General features: G+C 39.1%; 1 long non-coding RNA gene across 3 annotated transcripts in view; it reads right to left on the reverse strand.

Moving 5' to 3' along the window:
- LOC142362278 (uncharacterized) overlaps positions 1-24,849 on the reverse strand; it is a 240,819-nt gene that overhangs the window by 17,016 nt on the left and 198,954 nt on the right. Inside the window, exon 2 of one of the 3 annotated variants that reach the window (XR_012764905.1) lies at positions 24,148-24,602. The exons of the other annotated variants lie outside the window; for them this stretch is intronic. This is a non-coding gene — a long non-coding RNA (uncharacterized LOC142362278). The remainder of the gene's footprint in view (positions 1-24,147; positions 24,603-24,849) is intronic. 3 annotated transcript variants of the gene reach the window in all.

Below are 24,849 nucleotides of genomic sequence, written 5' to 3' on the forward strand. Positions count from 1 at the left end.
TACTTGGAAATCAGTGCATACAGCTTTAAATGCTCTAAAACTTACAGAGACTATCTCAGAAGCAGCTGCTATACCTCTGTCCTTATCTCAAAAGCAAGGACAGAGCAGCAGTCTGCTGAAATTTAACCCTACATACGACGAAATTCCTACCGAACATGAGAAGTGCGGGAAGTAAATCTGCCAAAACCTGACGATCCTTTGAATCCAGAGAAACGGGAAGTAGGGTGTAAAAATCCGCCATCCCGAAAGTGTACAACAGGGTCTCTCGACAGCAATTGGCGTACCCGACCTGAGATCAAAACGAGGTGAATTCCAACATAAAACTGCACAGTCCCTCAGACGCTGTACAGCCGCCGCGCCAGCAGTCACCGCATCGAACGGGTCAGCAAACCTTACACCTGGTGGGGCACATGGCTCCCCCCGGGCAACCGGCGGCACGGTTCTCCCCCCCCCACCCCCCCCTTCCCTCGATCCCAGCGCGCCGGCCCGTTCCGGCCAGCCCAGAAGCGGCGCGGCGAGAACCATCTTTTCTAACATTCAAGGACTTGGTTACAAAAAATGTATACAATTCAATTACTGCAGTAGAATTCCTTGTGAACAAACAGCTGGACTTTATTAGCTTTCCAAGGTTCAGATAGTCTACCTAGATGATGTTATTCACTCTGCTGAAAAGTGAAAATATTGACTTTACAGCTGAAGATTTGTCCCCTCTATTTACTTTGTCAAAAAGGACTCAGATTTATTATTTTCCCGAAGATCAATGCCAAAAGCAAAAACTGTTTTACAAAAGATTTCAGATAGAATTGCAACTGCCTTTACCTTCAGAATTAATGTCGAATTGCTAACAAAATTGTATATCATTTATGAAGGTTTTGTTTTACAACCTTACCCTCTTTTCGATCAGTGGTGTGTTAACACACAGAAGTTGAAGACTCTGGAATGAATCTTTCTGTCTCATATGCCCATGAAAACATTGACTTCAAACGTACACATCATAGTGTCCTTAATAGCACAAAGTTGGAATCACTGTCAGCAAGTTGATACTATTTGCCTGCTGCTGGCTAAAGATGACTTTGTGGCTTTAAACAGTGAATCCTTATCACTGCAAGCCGCTCTAGCTGATTATTTAAATAACATACGTTATACCCTTCCACAACATAAGCTGTTACATTCCCTCTCTCAAATTTCATTGCAGTCAAAAAACTGACGTGTTTCTGTTCCTATTAAAGGAGCATGAACAGTGTTTCGGAAACAAACAAATTCATCAGATTAGCAATCATCTATTTTAGTCTTTGAAGGATCCACACAAATTTTTAAGCTATCAGCGGCCTTGCACGTTTTTTGAATTGTTTTCGACTGAACCACTCAATGTTGTCACAGATTCTGCATGTTGTGAATATTGTTCAACGCATTGCAGATGCAATTGCTATTGAAATTAGAAAATCGTGTACGTGTATATTTTATAATGCATATATAGTTACATACTACTCTACTAAAACCAATAACTGAAGAAAAAGTTGTAGCAGATCAATTGACAATGGCAGCAGTACTGCCACACCGTTTCAAGCAAGCCCGATTATCTCATGACTTCTTTCATCAAAATGCTTCTTCCTTGCATAAACAATTTGCTTTGCCCCAGGGGCAAGCCACAGAAAATGTTCATGCATGCCCCGATTGTCAATGTATTACACCCGTACCATCGTGTGCAGGAGGGAACCCTCGTGGTTTACGAGCTGATGAGTTGTGGCAAAGTGATGTTACACATATATCAACATTTAGTCGACTGCATTGTGTACATGTTAATGTGGATACTTTCTCAGGATTTCTGGTAGCCACGGCACATACGGGAGAAAAGGAACGTTTCACGGACAATTTCTGTTTTCCTACAGGACTGGAGTATACAACATGTTACAAGTACACAACATTCTTCTACTGCACAAGCCATTGTCGAAAGTGTCCACGGGACCCTCAAAGCTATGCTAAATAAACAAAAAAGGGGGAATCCTATGGGCAGTGTTACCCCACAGGAACAGTTAATGTACTTAAATTTTAAAATCGTTCTGATGATCAATTATTTAAAATAGCAGTTGACCGTCAATTCGGGATGGTCCCTCCATTTGTGGTGCGACCAAAAGTGTGGTATAAAGAATTTGGGGAATCACAATGGACAAGTCCTATAGAACCAATAACGTGGGGAAGAGGGTATGCGTGTGTTCTTCTTTCAACAGGCCCTTGATGGTTACCAGCAAAATATGTGAAGCTATATCATGAGCTGAAAGAACGTAACGCAGAATCCGATGCCAGAGGTGACCACACTCACTCTCAGGGAGCAACCTCTGACATGGAAGCAGAAGACACCCACTCTGGATGATCCTATTACACAGGGAACACTGAAAAAATTACAGCAAATGCAAGTACTCTGATGACTGCAGTGGGTGCACCACCCACACCAATTAATACATTCCTTGCATATTTGGCAATTATCTCCCACAACAGCTTTTGTATAACGAAGCAATCTTGGAGGACACGGTATACGCGATTTTAGAACTGCGTCTGCACAAGAGCAAAGGTCAACTAGCAGACACCGTGAGGAAAAGTATAAACCTTCACCTGAGGGCTCCTGACAACTGCCTAGAGGTGCCAATATGCATGTACAAAAGACATTAATATAAAAAAAAAAAAAAAAAAAAAAGGGGGGGGGAGAAATGGAGAATGATAAGTACTTTGCAGAAATGTAATGATTATGTATGTTAACATGGCATAAATATCTAGTAAGAGTGTCTTTTCGGTACACACATTTGAGTAGAACTATTCCCTGTGCGTTCAGTACTGCAGTAAAGAATGCCTGCTTTCTAGAACTTCAACATTAAGTTTTAGGAAGTTAATTATTTTGCTGGTTTCTAGTAATAGATTTTGGGTACCCAGGTAGGACGCTGCTCTTGAACTTCAATGGTCCGAGGGATTGCAGGACCTCCAGCCGGCACCGAGGGATTCTCGGGGAGAACCTCTGATCACTGGACCAAAAAGTTCTGAGCGTGAACCATTAATAAGGCAAAGGCAGTCTTCCAGTATTGTTTTTTGTTGCCTATTTGTTAGTCATAGTAAAAGCTTCACAGCATCGAGCTATATCCCTGACGAGAAGGGAAAGTGTCCTTTCTAATCCTGAATTGAAAAGAGAGTACTCTTCCTGAAACTGAAGCTTGGGAATTTGTCTGTTAAATGTTGAATATTATTGGAAGTCCTGTCTTTGCAATATTTGGATTTATGCTGAAAACTTGGTGTGCCTGTGTGTGTGTGTGGTCGCGACCATGAACGTGTGATTTTATGTTACCGTGTTTGTATTTCTGTGATCTGATGGATTTATTTGGTTTCTGTGATCTAATGGATTTGTCTGGACTAAGTAACTGTTTTGTGTCTTTTGGTTTGGTAAGTTCTGCAGGTATTGACTATTTCTGGTTTTTGACTTCAGATTGTTGTATTTGGACTCTGATTTATCAAGACTTCGGAAGCATTTGATGCAGCAGGGAATAGATGTGGTGATGTTTGCAGCTTTATGCTTTTAGGTACATTAATTTTAGCCTATATAGTTAATGAGTCATAGTTCTAGGTACATTGATCTTAACCTAGGTAATTAATATCGATAGCCAATACTAAATGTTATGGATGTTTGTATATATGATAAGTATACCTATAACCCAAGTGCAAATTTACTGAGCTCATATTATTGATACACTGCTATTTCGATGCCTGACGCGGTGAGATGCATCCCCTCCCATTGACAATAATGATATGTTGTGGTCAAGCAGTACTTTAGTCCCACCATCCACACAGGAAGAAAATTGGATACAAGTAAATCCAGCAAGAAAATTGAATACAAGTAAATCAATCTACACCCATATGCTAGGTAACAGTTTTACCATCAGTATGTATCATTCTCAAGTTAATTTAATCTTTCTTTATATCCAGCAGGTTGTGGTATGCACTTCACATCTCTATGTCTTCAACTAGCATTTGTGTTCTTGTACTGTTAGTGTTGAAGTTTGTGTGGGCCTCTGAAAGAGTGGTAGCAAGCTGAAGACCAAAATAAATGTCAGCTCTCATCATCATCAACAACCTCATCAACTATACCTGGCTTGCTCAAAAAACAAAAAGGGGGAATTGTGGAGTCCTGGCTGGACGAGAGGGGACATAGTTTGGTGCTGTTGAGCAACCCAGGCTTGGTAATGGACATAGACCTTGAAAGTAGCGAACACGGAACACTGCTGCAGAAGTAGATTGGTGAACACGGAACGCTGGGCAGAGAAGCAAGCCAGTGTTACCACAAAAGTCTTGCAATCCCTGCTAGAAGATCAGAGTAGTCTACGACATGCAGTATTGCAAAATAGAGCCGCAATTGATTTTTTACTGCTGGCCCAGGGACATGGTTGTGAGGATTTCGAAGGCATGTGCTGTATGAACTTGTCCGATCATAGTAAGTCCATCCACAAGCAATTACAATGGCTTGAACAGCACGCCAATCAAATACAACAAAGCCAGGGATTTTTTAATGGATTTCTCACCTCGCTCTTTGGTAATCTGCCCGCTTGGCTTAACGGTTTAATTATAGAAATTTTGCGCATATGTATCGTGTTACTTGCTGTTGGAGTTATAATATGTATTTGCTTTAGCTGTCTTAAAAAGGCTCTCTCCAAGATGACGAAGCAAACCTGGCTTGCTCAAAAAACAAAAAGGGGGAATTGTGGAGTCCTGGCTGGATGAGAGGGGACATAGTTTGGTGCGTTGAGCAACCCAGGTTCTGATCCGGAGGTGAGCCTTGGGAGCGGCTGACACGGAACCCTGCTGGGAAGGCAGAGCGACGAGCTCGGGACACTGGAGCAGGGGGAACGTCACCGTTTCCTGCCACACTGTCACTTCCTTCCTGCCACGTTGCTGTTTCCTGCCACAGTACTGTTTTCACTTCGAGATGCAGCTCTGCACCAATCACAACGAGTTGCAATAGTTTTGCCTATATATGGGTTGGGGTTTTAACCATTCAGATGCTGTAATAGTTTTGCTATATAAACCTTGTTTTGCTGACTAATAAAGGTGTATGATCATACTCATATTGGGGTCACATCGTTACAACGGTCCGTTACCCACGCCTACAGATACCAAGCTGTCTGGTGTGGCTGACATGCTGGAGGGAAGGGATGCCATTCAGAGGGACCTCGACAGGCTGAAGAGATGGGCCTGCGTGAACCGCATGAAGTTCAACCAGGCTTAGTGCAAGGTCCTGCACATGGGTCAGGGTAATCGCAAACACAAGTACAGGCTGGGTGGAGAGTGTCTCAAGAACATCCCTGAGGAGAAGGATTGAAGGTACTGGTGGACGAGAAGCTCAACATGAGCCAGCAATGTGCGCTTTCAGGCCAGAAAGCCAACTGTATTTTGGGCTGCATCAAAGGAAGAGTGGACAGTAGGTCGAGGGAGAGGATTCTGCCCCTTTACTCCGCTCTCATGAGACCCCACCTGGAGTACTGTGTCCAGCTCTGGAGCCTCCAACATAAGAAGGACATGGATGTGTTGGAGCGGGTCCAGAGGAGGGCCACGAAGATGATCAGAGGGCTGAGTACCTGTCCTAGGAGGACAGGCTGAGGGAGTTGGGGCTGTTCAGTCTGGAGAAGAGAAAGCTGCGGGGTGACCTTATAGCAGTCTTCCAGTACCTGAAGGGGACCTACAGGAAGGAAGGAGAGGGACTTTTCACAAGGGTGTGTAGTGATAGGACAAGGGGGAATGGCAGTAAATTAAAAGAGGGCCTGGGAAGGTTTTGGTAGTGAGGGGGCTGCAGAGCAGCCTCTGTGAGAAGAGGCTGAGGCTGCCCTGTGCCAGACACATCTGGTCCCAGCTGGCTCCAACTGACCCCACCGCGGGGCACAGCGGAGCCCCTCGGCCAAGATGGCAGCGCCTCTGGGAAAACATATTTAAGAAAGGGAAAAAGTGCTGCACAGCTTTCAGCAAGACGAGCAAGGAAAATGTGAGAGAAACAACCCTGTAGACACCCAGGTCAGTGAAGAAGGAGGAAAAGGAGGAGCTCCAGGAACCAGAGCAGAGATTCCCCTGCAACCACTGGAGCAGACCATAGAAAAGCTGATTATTCCCCTACAGCCCGTGGATGGCTACAGTGGAGCAGATGTCTGCACTGCATCCCCTGATAGGACTCCATGTCATACTAGGTGGAGATGCCCTGAAGGAAGCTGCAGCCTGTGGAGAACTCGTGCTGGAGCAGGCTCCTGGCAGGAGCCGTGGCCTGTGGAGACGAGCCGATGCAGGAGCGGAATTTCTGTCAGGAACTTCAGCCTGTGGGGGACCCTCACTGGAGAAGTCTGTTCCTGAAAGGACTGTATCCTAGGGAGAGGACCCATGCTGGGGCAGTTCTTGAAGAACTGCAGCCTGTGGGAAGGTAGTAGAGTTAGGAATGACGGAATGAAGTTGAGCCTTGGATGAAGGGAGTGGGGGAAAAGGTGTGTTTGTTCATTATCCTAATCTTTTTTTTTTTAACAAATTAAATTAATTTTCCCCAAGTGAACTCTGTTTTTCAGTGGTGGTGATTGGTGAGTGATCTCCCTGTCCTCATCTCTGTTCACAATGTTTTCCACCTTATTTTCTCCTCCTGCTGTGCTGCAAAGGGGGAGTGAGAGGACGACTAGGTGGACATCTGCCAGCCAGCCAAGGTCAAGCCACTATAATTCTGTACTAGTGTATCTGACTGGAAATATAAGTTAGAACTCAGGTTTGATTTTTATTCAAATTTTACAGCAAGGATAGGTATTAAATCATTGACGGGCTCAGAATTCTCCAGTGTCTTTCCATGTTTCCCCAAAATAAAATAGGGAACTGTTTCTTCTTACAAATGACAGAAAAGTACAAGAAAGCACTGTCTGTTTCTTGGATCAAAAAAACATAGGATGTGGCAGTAGTCAAACAAAAGGGATGATAAAATCTACAAGGACACTCTGATGCATTTTTCTGTCAAGTCCAGTGAAGTTCACCTGGCCCACATTCATGCAGTTATTTCCCTCAGGTTGTCAGATACTCAGAGTAACTTCTCAGTGAGGAAATATTATTACTTTTGATGTGTAATTTCTCAAATGCATATATCAAGAAAAGCGAGCATTGGAACACCTTTTTTTTTCCCCAGAAGCATTTTAAATTAAGTTTCAAAAGGCAAAAGAAGTATTTCAAATGATCCACTGCATCAGAATATGACCTTCAGCAAGAAGCTCTCAATAAGATAGTGACGTAGTCAGGATTATTAACTGGACCCCAGAGAACTGAATTATAAGCAGTTCTGTGAGGTTTGAGAGTTACAGTACACAAACCAGACAGTGGAACCTTTAACTTTGCTGATGCTAGCCATCACTCTAGACTCATAATCTTCTGGATAGTATTTCAACTGATTCATCTTTGTTCTGTGACAAAGACATAGATTCTAGTAATTCATTACTGTTACATTCCCTTTAGCGGAATATTCACTCACCCTAGGGGCTTGTGTAATGGCAAACCACCTTAGGAAGAAAGCATTTCAGGTTGTGCCAGATTTTATTGTAAATACTTTAATTACTTTGACTTCAGATAAATATAAAAAAAAGGAACTCTCTCAAGCCTGTTATTCTCAGTTAAGGCTTGAAACAATAGGTAAAAACCACAATGCAAAGTAGGTTGAGGTGTCAAGGAGTAATGTAGACTACATGTCATGCACAGCATTCTGAGGTCATGATTTAAAAAGCAGGCACAAGCACACAGCAGTCATTACCCACTCCTCAATAGCTCACCCTTAGTGTCATTTATTAATAGGCTTTCTCAAGAGATCGTGTTCCAGCTAGGGCTATGGAATTTGAAGCCACTATTTTTCATTTCCCTTTGCACCATGATAAATGGGAAAGATCTGGATTGACCAAGCTTCATAACTGCATTTGCTAGTTCTGCACCATCTCTGTTCCAGGCAGTATTAACTACCAAATCAGTCAGTTTGATAATAATGGTTCCATTTTAGAGGGAGTTATATTTCTGACCCAATGAAATCATCCGGCCATCTAGACTCTCTATGCAGTCAATATAGAAAGTAGGCACTTTCTGATGTGCTTGTCTTCCTAGGTCGGGTGATTTCTATTCCAAAATTACACATTTATCCCTGTCTGTCAGGAATCTGGGATTTGTTAGTTCTGGCTACCTGGCTAATCCAGGTCAGTTGTTCAAAAACATGGTTTAGACCAGATCCAACTCTTCACTCTTGATACCGTAGGAATCTTCAGTACTTAAACTTAGGTGAAATGAATCCATGGCTTCAGGAGACTATTCAGAGACTAACTACTAGAAGTCTAACTACTGCCTAAGTTAGGGAACTTCAGTGTCTTCCAGACAAGCCTTTCTAGGACATCTATCACACTGGGAGCTTGCACACTTAAGTCAGTTGCATTTGGTTATCATTATGAATAACCTCCTTCCAGCCTCATCTCTTTAGGCAGCCTTTCTTCGCAGTTAATCACACATCCTTAGACAGACAGACAGACAGACACACAAAAAGTTCTTTTATCATAAAAAGCTATGGTAATTCTCCAAGAATAATGAATTTTTAATATTAGTATTGTTACAAAGCATTTGTCCTGTCTAGACTCTAGGCATGTGACACTAAACAGAAGCAATCTCTCACCCAAACACTGTGATGGAAAGGGCTAATTTTTCAGTCTACACACGACTTCCATCAGGCAGCTACTCAAATTAAGATGAGATACGGGAACTCAAAATGATAGCAGTCAGTGGAAAATCTATCTATGTGAATGGCAGCAATAATAATTGAGAGAATATTGTTGTGATCCAGCATCACGTTACTGTATTTTCTGCCAGCAGCTGAAGTACCGCTTGTTAAAGTGAAAGAGTTCATAGCTGTATGAATGCATACATATATTTCAGCAAGTTCTGTGTGAGTTTGATCTCCCTTGAATACATTACATGCTGGAATAACTTTAACTTTTCTCCCTTCCCTATCAAATCTAATTTTAGTCAAATATACTTTTTCTCTTTCAAAAGAGCTAGAGTGTTTTAGCAATACTGTTATTGTTCCTACTATTATTACTCCAAAACCTTACAAGAGGAAGAAAGAGCGTCCTTTCAGTAAAACGCGGAATTCATCACAAACACCTCACACCTTTGTGGGCTTGTTGCACTCCAAGTAATGAGGAGGAGTAAATTCACCCTTAATGAAAAAATAGAAAAAGCCATATATTTTTCTACTTTATGACAGTACTTACTGACACCATACTTCCTACTAGCAATCACTATGAAAGTCGTTCTAAGTAAGAAACCACAATCTGTAGTGACTCTTTAGTTTTTTAAAAATTTTGAGGACAGATCAGTTCTGGATCTGAGATGTTCATTTTAACTGCCTAACAATGTAAGTTATAGCTGTGGCATTCTTGGAGTCTCTCCTCCGGCCTCTCCTTCAATGCTCTGCCATGCCTGCTGGAGTCGTTCTCACCATAATCAATTATCATAGTACTGGAGAAGGTGGTGAATATGTGTCATTTAAATACGCATCCCATTTACCTAAAAAAGAGTTACAAGGGGTCATTTTGAGGTGTCATAAATAATTTTAACTCCATTATCTTTAATAAAGTTGTAAGGTTCCAGTCTGTACCATGAAGATGCTTACCTGTAACTTCAGCTAATGAACTGGTCATACAAGAAAAAGTTCATTTAAACTGCTCAAAGTTGAGAAAGTAGGCTTGTACTTGGAAATTTGTAAGTTTGTTCAATACTTAACTTGGAAGCGATTATTGCTCACCTTTTCCTTTCGTCAGCCTTCTGTTAACTGCCATTCCTACCTCTGGGCATGTACCCAACAGAAGCATACTGGTCCTTGATACAGTCTTCCAGTACCTCTGCCGGATTCCAGGAATTGGATTCCTGCCACATAAATTCAGTAATCTAAGGTGACCAGATACTGTTAAGCCCATTTTGTAGTTAATGAAGAGAAATAGGTACAATAAGGGGTAATAAGATGCAGTAGATCGTCTGACCTTTGGTCAGATTTACTCTGAACTGCTCTCACTGACTACAAAGGAGAATGTGTTACCTGCTGAGATGTAAAAGTAGATGTCTTCTTCTAGTCAAAAGAATACCCGTTGAATTTGACAATATTTTGCACAAAATGATAAGGTTATAAATAGACTTGTAAAAGAGGACGAATATTCCAATTATTAAACAATGATATACTTAGATAACTGAATAATGACTTCATCCAAATCTATTATAGCTAATGCAATCTCCTCTGCTGAAGAAGCATTTCCCAGAAGATTAACAAATTCACATGTGTTAATCTCTGAAGGGTGAAAATATTGTGCCAATAATTTTTTTCCTCATAAATCAGGGCACTTAATCTGAAGAAACTCTGCTGACCTTTTCAGCAGCACTATGCCACAACTGATAAAACTCCAGAGAAAATATTAGATACTAAACAATTCTTACAGTTGAAACATTGATCATAATGATTATGAGAATATGGAAAATATTTATATATTTATGCTCAGTACTTTTAACTGTCTAGTTACATTTTCTGTATTCATCCATCTACTCAAATATTCTGAAGCAGACTTATTATATGGTATCTTTTACATTTCATATTTCTTTAATAGACACGATTTAAATACAGAAAATGTTGATATTAGAGGACTGTCAGTTTTCTGAAAAGTAATATTAATCATTTAGGTGGTTTATAGTATAGAGTCACACAAGCAAATCACCCAGGTGTTCAAATCTGAATAAAAGAACAGGTTTATTTCTATCTGACAGTTTTGAGGTTGTATTTAGTAAGCTATAATTTATTAACATATGGTTTTTTGTGGACTGCACTCAGATTCTTATACACGTTTCATTCATTTTAAGAAAAAAGAAATATCTCTTGTGAATATGAGGGGATATGTATTGTTGTCAAGATCTGTTAACATGGTAACCAATCTTAGTTCCAAAAGTTCTTTAATGGGTGTCTTAAAAGGTGAGCCATCTCTTTAACTCCGCAATATCAAACTTCCTTATTAATTGCAGAATCTTTGAGGTATCTTATCATGTATTTAGAACTTACCTTATGAGTGAGTAGGTTAAAGCACATATTATTGTTTTTAAGAACATTCACTTCAAGATGCCAACAGATTATTACCATAATTTACCACACCATATGTTACCTCACAATTTGAAGCAGTGAACACAAGTTACTAGAAAAATTTTCTTTGTTTTTTAGTTACAATCACTTTTACAAAACAAATTATCCATCCCAAGGCAGTGTTTGATCAATCATATTAGCACATAGAAATTAGGTGAAGGTAAACCTGATTTAATTTTGTGTTCCAAAATCCATGTCATATAATGAACATATATAGTAGAGGTGACACCATATATGCTTGACCCTGTTTTATCCAACTCTTTTTTAGAAACCAAAACAAAGATTTTCTCACTTGGCAATGACCAGACTAAGTAGTAGAGGAAGAGAGGGAGGGCAAAAGATCCTGAAAGTTTAGTAATGTTTCACTTAGATGAAATGCATCTGAGCAGTGTTTGAGAGGGTTTTCTGTTCTGAGTTAGATTTTTGAAATTGATGATATTTGACTGGGTTCACTTTTCTTCACAGAGTTCACTCCATCTGTGCCCTGTACTATAAAAATATTGCCACATTTATTCAAATTAAAATTACTTGAGAATATAATGCTCCTCCATCTTCCCAACCTTGCCCTAAAGAGTCAAGAGCCATGCTTCCAGTTATACTTAGCAGAAGATAAAGGGCAAAACAATTTGGTTTCTAATACATAAGCTAATAGTTTGGTATAAAGGCTGCACACTCGTAATTGCATCAGGTCAGTTTATCTAATAGATTTAAAGTTTTTCCAGGTGAAATGTTCAAAGAAAGGTTCAGAATAAAATGATATATACTTAGTGGCTGCTGGGTCTAATTCACACAGAAAGGTATTTGGTGGGTGTATTTTTGTATGTGTTGTAGGTATTGTGTGAGTTGAAGTGTCCTTTTCAATTTCTTGTTAATTAAATTTTTTAGGCAGCATGCTCTACATCACCTTGAAAAAGCATTAAAAATGTAAAAAACTGTTCTTGTTTTGCATCTTTATTGTTTCAGTCAGCTTTATGTCTGGCCAAAAATTCTGATTTGTTTTTGCAGTTGTGCTGTTAACTCTCCTTCTCACAAGTAAGTGGTGCATATGATTTTTCTGTCATCTAATCCAGAAGAAACAAGTAGGGAAAGAATGAATGTTCCAGCAGTGCGCTCTCTTTTTGTTAACTACTAGGTCTTGAAACACTCGATTAATTCGCTGGCTCTGTATCTTTCAGATCTGGCTCTCGCAAGGCTTAGCAATAACTCTGTAATATTAGCTCTGCTATGAAGATCTTTGTGAAAGAAAAGCTAGGCATCCATTTCACTTCTTTATCAAAAGCACTGTTGATGAAAAGATCCCAAACACTGCAGTGTATTTGGGGTTTGGCCAGATACACTCATAGGCATGTTCACATGGCAAGTGAATAGCTAAATATTATTGTGCTGGTGCCAAAGCAGTTTCCTCTCCTTGGCAGCTGCTAACTAAAAGTCATCTTCCAAAGACCGGTAGGGTGGCTCTGTCCTGCTGTTCTATGACATTTCTGAGTACTGTCCTGTTGCAGCTAATATTGTTAAGTATTTCCTTCATGCACTGGGCATGTTGAGGAAATAAATCCAGCTGTGAAGAAGCACCTGGTATTATAATATCCCATGCCTATACTGAAAATGTAAATCAAATTTAACCTCAGCAGTTTACTGTTTTCCATGACTAAAAATGTATGCAAGACAATGAGAAAAATGTCAAGTCAATGTATTTTCAGAATATGCTTTATTAATGTTGTAGAATTGTGACAGAGGATAATTCTAAAGATTCACATGTAACAGTCTGAAACGTTAGTATTAAACTATATTCTGTGCATTTTGAAATAAGGATGAAGTAGTACGTATTTTGTTACTTCTATAGAATATCTAGCTGCAAAAATACATCAAGAAGGTAAAAAATTTAGAAGGGTGCCTAACTTTACTGAGTTTGGAAAATATGTTGCTGCATATTGTGCTGTTCACATAAGCTCTGTCTGCATTATTTAGAAATTTACTATGTCATAGTCTTGACTGCAATTTCACACACCATGTTATAGTTATCTAAATTCTGATTTCAGGTGACAGGCATCAGGGCTCTGTGTCACACACATGGAGGAAACTGAAGCAAAGGAAGGTTATCATTGTACTGAGAAATCAAGGACAGAGAAGTACTTTACTATCATGTCAGACCACTGACAGAGTGGCTTGTCTGTTAAGCAGCATTTTTGCTGACTTCCAGCTGTTTTCATTTGTAAACAGAACAACAAAACAGTTGTAATGGAAAATGAGCACTCTCACGTCAAAGCAGAGGTAACGAGTCATAATGAGCTGTAGCCTCCAACTTTGTTAATTTACAATTTTAGTGTAAACATGAGGTCTAGGTAAGTTCTATGTGTGGCATCAAATCTTTGAGTCTTCCTCTGCTATGACTTGTTGCATCATTTGTATGGGACAGAGGAGGACCTAGGTCACTTTCTTCATATCAAGCAATTGAATACTTCAGGCATTTTAACTAGGAACTGTGACATCTGTGGAAGTAACCTTAACACCAACTTTCATTATGTACTTCTGAGATCCTGATGTCTTTCTCTCATTCCTGAAAGGTGGTGCTGTACAAATCGTTTCATTGTCTTACTTTAAGAAATCCTGACATTTTTCGTGTCAGAAATGGCAGAAGAGTGCAGTGGGTGACAAACTGGCAGATGTTCACAGTCTGTTTTAGTGAACTCTGAGCTGCAAATGGTGCAGCGGAGGAACAGCACACTGCTTTCTGTTGCATCTTCTTCAGAATACATAGCCTCCCACAGATAGCCAGGATGGGCAGCCATCGAAGTACCTTCCTAAGTAGCTGCACTTGGAGCTGCAAGATCTTAATTGCAAGAAACCTGTCAGAGCCAGCTAATTTCTGAAACCTTTGAATTCTGTGAGTAGGTTAGTATTTATTTGTATTGCCAGTAGAATTCACGCTGCTCTTACAAGATGTCTTAAATCTGAAAAACTACAAGAAGACAGTGTAGAAAGCCCACACTTTGATATCAGCACTCAACCACAGCAGCTGTCAAAATTTACCAGGTCCTGCTCTTGTCTGGCCTAAAAATTCTCTGTGCTTCTCTATCTATGCTCTTATCTGGAGACTAGAAGTCTGAGCTTCGTTGTGGAGGGGACTGACACATTACAGACACCAATGAGATATCCCATCTAGAGTTCTGACAGTAGGAATGACATATCCTGTCTGGAAGTTGGAAAAGTAACTGGGTGCATCTGAATCATTTCTGACTGACACTGGAAGTGAACCTTAATTCCTTGCTTTTGGGAAGACTTAATTACAATTTTTTTTTAACAAAATAAGGGCTCTAAGGCTACTCCTCTGGTTTTAAAAAGAGTGAACCTTGTTCAGTTAGGTGCCTATTCAAGTTGGCTTCCAAGTGATACAAGAGCTTAAAGTTCATGTCCTGAGCCAGTCATGTCATTAAAACTGGTGGGAAATTCTGGAGTTCTCAGTCACTATTATATTTTGTACCTGCTCTGAGTGGCAATCCATCATCACACACAGGTTTTGTGGATTACCTTTCTAAGGAACCTAACTTGTCTATCAGATTGGTAGGGAACAAATATGCCTATTTGTGGTGCTGTGAATTATCCTGCTGGGCTGTATCTAATTCTGAGATTCTGTGAAACTGCTTAACTTACATCAGTTCATGATGAACCAAAATGAAAGGAGAATCCATTCAGGTCAACAACATCAAATTATTATATTTTGGTGCCATCTCAAGACTGAAATATAAAGTCGCAGTATTAGGTATGCACAATTTATGTGGATGGAAGTACAAGAAAAATTCCCTAGGATGGTGAACGATTTCCTCACTTGAAATACAACTCCAGTGGAAACTGTGCCATGGTCAAAGTCATTGAAAGGTTGGAACTGTTGCATAGCAACACAGGGAAATATCACTAACACAAGGGAGCATTGCCTTTCAGTGAAGAAAAAATGTAAGTGGAAAGGTACAGAATTCCAAAACACTAAAAACAAAAGCTGTTAGGCCAGAAGGCTGACAATGTCATGTTGATATAACACAAATAAATCATGAAATGAGTTAAAGAGATGTGCTTAATTTCTATAATACTGAGAATGTGAATGTGGTGAAATGACTCAATCACCACTTCTACATGATAAAAGAAACCCCATTGATGGTCCTTTTTTTCTTTTTATCAGAGGTGGTTGTATTTTAATTCAAAAGGATGGGGTTTTATACCTTTTTTGACAAGAGAGGCAGACTAGCCTGCTAACTCCAGTGTTAGCAATGCCAGCTCTTAATTTTGCACCCTGGCAGGCAGGTGCTGTGCTTGGTGTCATGAAGAAGAGATCAGGTGTCATGATTCAAGCAACTCAGCAAGAGGGAACAAGTAAGACTTTTACAGTAATCTCTACTCCATTTCTTTCCTTCTAACATGCAAGCTCTTCTGAGTGGTTTTCATTTGCTCCTTTTTCAGGTCATTTAGCTTCCTTTTTTAGCCATTATTCATCAAATATTAAATTTAAAGCATTTGATCAGGACACTCAAAGCTGGCAATGAGTCAGATCTAAACATTATAACTTACTGATTTTCTCTGTCATTGCAATTTACTTTTTACTGCTAAATGAATTATAGGAGACCACTGTAATGCAGAAAAGACCCTCTCAGATTAACGCATGAAAAAAGTGACATAAATCAATGGGAAAGGTATGGCAGCAACAAGATTTTTTGTCTCCATTCTGAATCAGTAGGACAAGCTGCCCTTAAATCCAAATAATGTACACTGGAATAAAACATTTTTGTCAGAGTTTAGAATCTCATGCCTCCATTCTGTGTTCTAGGCTGTTTCTCTTTTAATAGATTTTTCAGCATTTATAGATGCAAGAAAAAGCTATGAAAATCTATAACAAATATGAGTGAAGTGTTCTGAAACCATCTTCTTAAGATGGTGAACTTTCCCTTTTAGGATTCAAACTGCTGCTGGTACTACATCTGAGAAATTAATTTTTTTTTTTAAGTGCCAAATATCTATCCTTTTTTTTGCATCAGGTTTTACTATAGCTACTATTTGACTATAAGCAAGCATTTAATACCTCATTTTCTGTCTTACTGCTCTACTAGGATCACCTTGCAGGTGACCTTTTGTGTCCAGCTCTCCCAATGCAAGGGTGATAAATGAGTTCCAATATGCATTTCCCGTGCAGCTTCAGGAAATAATAACCATGATTTCTGGTGAACTGGACTGACTAGGGAAGCTGAACTGGGGCAACAGGTTTTGCTCCCTCTGGCACACTGCACAGAGGGCAGGAACTTCAGGGCTGGGCTAGACAGCAACTTAGGAGCCAAGATTCTTCGACGTCAGGCACCTTAAACAGAACAGCAACAAATATTCCTATCCTGCCTCTCCTAGTAATCAGTACTATAAGATACTGACAAAATATACTGCAATGAACCACAGCGGTATGAGCGATGAGCTGTTTTGCCACTGCATCTATTTTCTAAAGTATTCACGTTTGATTTTTCTTCTGTCTGTATCCTTTCTCTATATGTCCCAGTTTGAATATTCCTTAAGAGTAAGCCCAGCTGTTCCTTGGCTTACAGTTAAATTCATCACTGACATAATTCAAAATTATTTTACTGGACTTACCCAATAGCTGATTAAGGCTCAATGCCTGTATTCAAACGAAAGACATTTATGTCATTTAAAAGTTCCATATGTGCAAAGAAGAATCTTATAAAAGATCTGCCTGTCTTTCCACAGTGCAAAATATCCACAACCTTAGAATGTTTTCCCGATCCAGGTTTTTCACAAGGATTAGTACAACAGCACTTTTTCTCTCTCATCATAGACCAGCTAGGCTAAAAAGGTCACAGAATTTAACTTTAAGAGCACAGCTCAAAAATAAAAGGCACAGTCCAGAGTTACTTTCCAAAGATGAATTCCTTACTATGTTTTCATTTGACTTTCCTCTTTCCATCGATTCATCTGAATTTAAGGACAAAGTAGTATTGTGCACTTTTAAATAGAGATCTTTTTAATAGTGTTGATCTAATGCAGACTGTTGAGTCTGTTTCTAGTGAAAATAAGAAGCTGATAAGACCATTACATTCAGTCTGATATATTTAGCTTATTTACCATTCATTTAGAGAAATAACTCTGACCCAGTCATAGGGTATTTTATACCCCCACCTTTGGAGTAGTTCAGTAAGTTCATGGTTCTGCAGAGCTTTCAGAAACAGGTTTTCCATCCATTAAATTTCCTGCAGCAGGCTGCACCAAATCAGTCCCTACCCTAACTAGATATTCCAGCACAGTTTTAATGTGTAATAAATGGAAGGACTGTTTTTTTATGAAGAAAACAAGAGAGATCTATTTTTTACTATTACTTCTAACTTATAAGCACGTGTCCATATCAGAATGTACAGGAAGTGGCTTCATGTGCCTAATACTGTTGTAAATACTGTTATTCATCATCTATCAAATGAGACATATAAGCTGTGGTTTTGTTTACAAAAGTATCTGCTATTGATATACCATCAATATATGGAAAAGAGGAAAGACCATCCATGCTAATATGCAGAAGGACAGAGGAAGTTTTTCAGGTGCCGAAGACCAAAACATGGAAGGTATTTTAGCAGCTTGAGGGCTGAACAAATTGGTCCTTATTGCATTTCCTTGTGCAAATTACTTCTAAGTCCTCTATGCCTCTGTGTTCCTGCAGAGAAATAATATCTTTTAAAGTCAGTAGGCTAATGAACCCTGGTACTATTAGTGCTGGGTTTTTGCAGTCTTTTGGCTTGTTTGATTGACCTTTTAACTGACTTATACTAAAATTTGCTTTTCTGTCTGTCATACACCTATTACCTGCTCCAGCATAATGATTTGATGGTGAATTGTGAGCTGTAGAAAATATCAGAGTGGCATCAAAAGTTGTTAAGGAAAAAACTATGAATACTCCTACTCCAATCTTCCTCTAGCCCTGTACATAATTTTTTTTTTTTAAATTAACATTTATAGGGAGTAATTATCTGGAATACTTCCAGACCTCCAACCAATTTCTTAGAAATAAAACAATGTATTATTAAAGGGGGATGAACAAAAGTCATAGGTCGTGTGATCTCTCAAGATTTGTGTCTGTAGGAAAAAAAGTCTAATAAAAAAGGTACAAAAAAGGACATCTTTCCAATACTGTTTGCAGCAATATGAGAATGAGTGGACTAAAGAAATGTACCTGCCAAGTGGATAAATGGCACAAATCAGTTTTGCAGGGCCAGCTGAGGAAAAAATTATTGCTGGGCATGAGAACACTAGCTAAACCTCAGCTGAATCCTAATCATGTTCCCTTTATTCTTGGAGGTCACTGCTACTTGGGTTAGAGGTGAAATTTCCAGGACTTTCTGAGGTCTCCCATTGGAAAGTAATCCTTCTTAAACAGCTGAGGTTTTACTAGTGGAAGCTCAGGCAAGTCTGAAACATCCTTATTAGCACACTATAGCATGTACCTAGAAGAGCCTATGACACAATGATTTTGCAGAATTGCACTGCCCTCCATCCTATCTTCTCCACCTCCAGAATGCTCACAGGACTGTCTGTAGGCTCAGAGGTTGACAATTTGACAAGAAAAGTAAAGCATGTAACTAATTGTTAACATGCACTTGTTTCTAAGTTAAAAAAAAAATGCAGGTAAAGGGCATCTGTTCTTGTGTCATTATATATACAACCAAAACCTACTTTAAAGAAAGAATAAAATGGAACAGTTGGAGTCATTTGTTTGCCGCCTTATATAAGGCATCACCTCCAAGGGCCCAGTATGGATGTGTTAACGGTATAGGTAAGAAGTTAAAGATGATTGCTAAAGTGTTCAATTAATTTTGTTACAAGACACCTGTAGGTACAGAGTCAACTCTCTAGTCACTTCTCTGATTATTTTAATGAAAATATCATTGGTTATCAAAAACCATTCATATGTGCATCTACAACGTCTTCATATTACTCCAAATAGTTATTTTATTTTTGCTTAGCATAGGTATAACAAGATCTCATGATTACAAATATTAGTAAAAGCTTCATGGATAAGAAGATACCAACTACTATAGAAATGTAGTTTAACCTTATCAATCAAGCTTCAATTGTGTGCTGTGGTTATTATATTGTCATAGTAATTGCTGTAAGACGTATAAATGTATCTCTAGGACAACACACATATTCATAAAAGTGTAAAACATCTGACTTTACACTTTTTAATAAAACATACATATAGCAAAAGAGCATTACAACCCACTAGAATTAATATTTACCGCAGAAAAATAAAATTAACACAAAATTCAACAGATATTTGATTTGCATTGATATAAAGAGGTTATGTAGGTAAATTGTTAATATTTCTCTTGGCAAGACCACATACCAGAGATTCAAATGACTTCTTTTAGTTTCAAAAAGTGTATTTTACATTCACTTATTGTAAGAGCAGTTATTACAACTTTTCAAGTTCTCTTAATTTCTGTGGACTCTACGTGTAGTGTGTGAAAATATTAAAAAGATGTGTAGTTCTCAGATTGTCAGGTGGTAAATGTCACTCACTCAGTACATTCTGTAAGTGTAAATCAGGTGAAAAATCAGTATCTGATGTAAATTAGAGAACACCAAAACCATTAAGCAAGAAACATTTATATGCATATCTCCTTCGTAAATTAATTTGTGTAAATGACACTCTTCTACTTCTTGCTTACATAGATCAATTCGAATGTGAAATATTGTACCTGCTGAAATTAATGACAATACGATTGTGTGATATCAATTATTTGGTATTTCACCACAGGGATGTCACTCTTAGTGTTCATTCTCTTGCCTCCTGCTTCCCAGACGAAGGGACAGAAAGCACAACGTTCTTATGAATAGTCATTTTAAACAAGTTCACTCTGTCTTTCACAGGTATTCACATCTGTTTTTTACATCTCTTCATTGTGTTCTAAATCTTTTCTTGCAGATGAGTTTACTATCATGATTATTTGCTGTGAGAGTAGATTTTAAGCTGATATTGCAGGATATTAGAGACAGACAAATTATGTGTCTCTAATCATTTGTATTAACACCACAAATCTCCACTTCTTAGAGGTACAGTCATAGAACTAGAAAATAGTCTCTTTCTCCACATCCACCAAAAGCTTTTTGTATTTAAAGAAAACACTTTACAACAAACTGCTGTAACAAAGAATGTTTTTCACAAATGATTCCACAAAATCTGTTAGTATAATAAGCATGTTTGACATAGTGGTTGTAGAGGGAGATTTGGGTTTACATAGAAATGTAATAAAAAAACCCTGTTTTATTAACTATGAAATATGATTATTTGACTCTTGGCTTTCCATACTAACTTCTAGTAATGGTCTACTTCAAGTATGCCGCAGTAAGCAGTCATTCATGTCAGAAGGAGAATTGGCTGAATCACTGATTTAGAGAATTTAGAGTCTATATACATAACAGCAGATTAAAGATAAGAACCAAAACTGCTAAGTGCACCTTTAACTGTGCAAGAGAAAGGATCTATCATCTACTCACTTGATGTTTTAGAATATCTAACAATACAGATGTTCAGCTTTCCTCAGCCTGATTCATTGCAGGGGGAAAAAAACGAAGAAATCGACTGGATTAGGGCCCTTTGCTACCAGAAAGCATTTGTTTTCTAATAAGCAGTTTCTTGTTTCTGCCTGATCAGAAACTGTGAGAGCTATAGTCATAGAGATTCAATTGTCCCTTTAAAAGGGTGGATTATCAAGCTTCAAAACTGAGCATAACAAAGCAATGTACAATGGGTACAGACAGCCAAGCTGGCATTATAAGGAACCAGCTCAATTCTATAGGTTTTATTGGATCAGGCACAATCCTCAAGATGAGAATTCAAGCTAAAACAAAATAGCTATATTACTATGGCCTTGATCGTAAGCTAATAAACCCTGTCCAACTTGATTTGGCATCAGAGAAAACCATCTCAGATATCTTGGCACAATCACATCTGGGAAGACTTATCTGTCCAGGCAGAGGATCACATGGTCATGCAGTCCTCATCTATCCAGTGTTGCAGTACTCTGTCAAATCTCATAACCTCTTCAGAAACCAGATGCAGTGGGGAGTATGTTGTAAAGCTTCTCAGCCTGGCTTCATGGGCACCAGCTCAGACCCTCCTTCTGGAATACATTGGGCCCATAGACTCTGGGACTATGGAGACCAAACAAAAGCAAAATCTTTGGCAATAAAGGCAAAATGCAAAGGACTGGAAGTCATAATATTTTCTTGTAAAAAAAAAACAGTATTAAAATTACTGCTCTGTCATCTTTAATAGAGGGTCTGGAAATGTATATAGATACCACCATATAAATGCTGAAGGGAGCGAAACTTACAATACATGGTTAAAGAGTTGTAGGAGAGATGCCAGTCAGATGGGCTATATCCCCTGCCTTTATTTTGAATACAGAGTTGTCTCTCTGCTGCAACTCTGCATTTTGTGCTCCAGCTGAACAAGCACATACTTAAATCTGTGCATGTTCGGCAAAGGGCTAGAGTTCATGTTTAATTATAAGCACTTAACTGCTTACAGATGTGATCAGTGTGAATTAAGCATGTGCTTAATTGCTTTGCTGAACAAAACCAGAGTGCTGAACTGGGTCTCATGGAACTCAAGAGGAGAGAAGTCACTCCAAATAGGATTCTTTCTCCACTTCATAGATTTTCTCTACAGCACCAACACCCCTTAAACTCAACGTTAACTCTCTCCTGCAACCTTTACATTTCTCGAAGGTGGACATATGGTCCACAGACCCTAAAAACTTAGGTTTCACAAGCAACATTTTCAGGAGTTTTCTCTCTTTTTTCTGTGGTGGTGTTTACTTTGTTTATATTAATCTATCTGCTGTAAAAGCCATGGAATACTTGGCTAATATTTTCATGGAAGTTCTCTTCTTTGTGCATATTTATGCATATGCTACCAGTGCCAAATTTACCATTGCCAAAGGAAATTAATTTTTTAGAATATCAGGAATGTGTCTGTTTTTTTCTATCACTTACAAAATTTTAAGTTTCTAATTTGCGCTGTGTATATTGAAGGTTTTATCTGCAAACATAAAGGAGATCACTTAGGGTCTAATTTATTCAAAACTGACATTCTCAGAAGACAATACAACTATATGTTTCTGTTTTTCACTGTTTATAGAGGTTTTCAGTCTATGGCCATTTACCTAATGTCTGAGTACTGCCTCTAGATAAGCTTTTAAAGGAATTAATCTTTTGTGTCTTTTGGCAAGATCCCTCTGACCTCTGCCTTGGGCAGTCTGCCATCATTTGCCTCTCCTTGTCATAATACCTCAGTCGGGGGGAAAGGTCTAGATAAAGTTTTTAATGTTTTGGTTCTTTATTTTAGCATCTGTACACTGTTATTCTTGCCTTGATGAGTAACATAGAATCGACTAAATGAGTTTGTGTTTATAATGAACTGTATACCATAAAGTCCTCACAACACAAAGTTATTTGCTCTATTTGTACTGAATCTATAACAATGGCTTCAGTCTTGATTTTGGCCCACAGCAGTGTGTTGGGTGTCCACGGCGAGGTTTGGTAGTAAGGTGGCTGCAAGGTGGCCTCTGCGAGGAGAGGCTGGGACTGCCCTGTGCCGGACACAGCCGGTCCCAGCCAACTCCAACCAATCCCACTGCAGAGTACAGCTGAGCCCCTCGGCCGCATTGACAGCATCTTTGAGGAAGGGCAAAAATTGTCACAGAGAGAGAGGAGGAAGAGGAGGGTACAAAAAGAGTGAGAAAAAAACAGAAGGAACACCAAGGTCAGAGAAGCAGGAGTGGAGGAGGTGTCTCAGGCGTTATAGCAGAGATTTTCCTGCAGCCCATGGAAGAGAACATGGTGGAGCAGGTAGTTCCCTGCAACCCATGGAGGATCACACCAGAACAGATATCCACACTGCAGCCCATGGACTACCTCATGCCAGAGCAGGTGGATAAGCCCTGAAAGACCTGCTGCCCATGAAGAGCCCAGGCTGGAGCAGGTTTATCCTGAAGGCCTGCAGCCCATGGAAGCACTTGTGCCGGAGCAAGTGTGAGGAAGGAGCGGCAGAGACCTGTTACAAACTGACTGCAGCTCCCCATTCTCCATCTCCCCTGTGCTGCCAGAGACTAGAAGGGAAGGAGGTAGAGAAGACGGGAATGAGAGAGTAAATTTGAGCCTGATAAAAAGGGGCATGTGCGGGAGTAAGGGGTTTTCAATTTTTCTGAGTGTGTTTTGCCTGTGACAGTAACAGTCAAGTGATTTCCTTGTCTTAAACTCAACCCATGAGCTTTTTCATCTGATTTTCTTCCCTCACCCTGCTAAGAAGGGCAAGAGAGACTGCAGCTAGGTGGATGTCTGGCAGCCAGCCAAGGTCAACCCACCTTAAGCAACTTCATGACTATTTTATTAATCTCAAGAAAATAATGTAAATATGTTAATTGTAGGGTATGACACAAAAGACAGAGGGGTGCTTAAGCTGTAGAGTTCTCTGGAAATGAAAGAACATATGGCTTCATGTTGACCATTAACTTATTTCGGAAATTAAACAACATATATCCCTGCCAGGCGAGACATATCAGAACCTTTCCACAAGGAAGTACACGGAAGAAAGAAATAAGTGGCTTAAGAACATACTGGATCTTGCTGTGATCAGGGAACTTATTATGAAGATTTTGACAGTTCTGTGTTCATTCTCCTTCTCATTGCTGTCATACCACTAGCTAAAAAGCCTAAGTAAATTCACCTGTCTGAAGACATCGTAATTATTGCAACACCCTCTTGCTCTCTATGTATTTGGATGATTGTATGTTAAGGTAAAAGACTGTCAATTCTCTAACTGAAACACTAATCTGTGAGATTCTGATATATATTAAGTAATAATAAAAGCAGTGCAGGGAATGACACAGTCAATTACAGAGCTAACTTACCTCATACAGTTTAGAATTTCTTGGATGCAAATCGTGGTTTCAGACAGTTAACCAGTACCAGAGTAGGCCATATTTTCTGCTGGGGTATTTTCTTTATTTCTTTATAATTTATATAATAGATAACATAGTAATGTGTGTAGAGTTTATCTTCATAAAATAGCATCATACTTTGCTTCATAATTTTAACAACTTCTGTATATTAATTTTTCAATTCCTTTTAAAAGATCACTGATTTTTATCAGTTAGTGCATGTATGATAAAAATATGTTATTAGTTGGGGTTTTTTTACAGCCCCACCTAGAGAGATTTCCAGGTTTTTCACAATATTTTTCTTCTTTCCTGGTGGAAAAAAATATTTGCAATTCCCCAGATGCTGTTTTACTTCCTCTTGTGTATGCTTGAAATCCTTTTTCCTCTTCTATCTTTCTCGTTTGCTGTTTCTTGTGTTTTGCTATCTAGGAAGAAAAAAAAATATAGTTGTATTTTGGACTGTATCTTCACAATCCACCCTCCCTTCTAAATGTGTTCCCCTGAGATGTTGTTTACGTGTCTCAGTTCCTTCCAGTGTTTCAAAGCCAATTTTAAAGTCAGAAATTGCTCAGAGCTACAGGATTTTGATTACAAAGAGTTTAATTATGTTGCAGAACATCACTAGTTAACTAGTTCTCCTTCGCATCCATTGGCAGAACTCTCAGTGGAGAC

Source organism: Opisthocomus hoazin, chromosome 8, assembly GCF_030867145.1.
Source record: "Opisthocomus hoazin isolate bOpiHoa1 chromosome 8, bOpiHoa1.hap1, whole genome shotgun sequence".
In the NCBI taxonomy this organism is placed as follows: Eukaryota; Metazoa; Chordata; class Aves; order Opisthocomiformes; family Opisthocomidae; genus Opisthocomus; species Opisthocomus hoazin.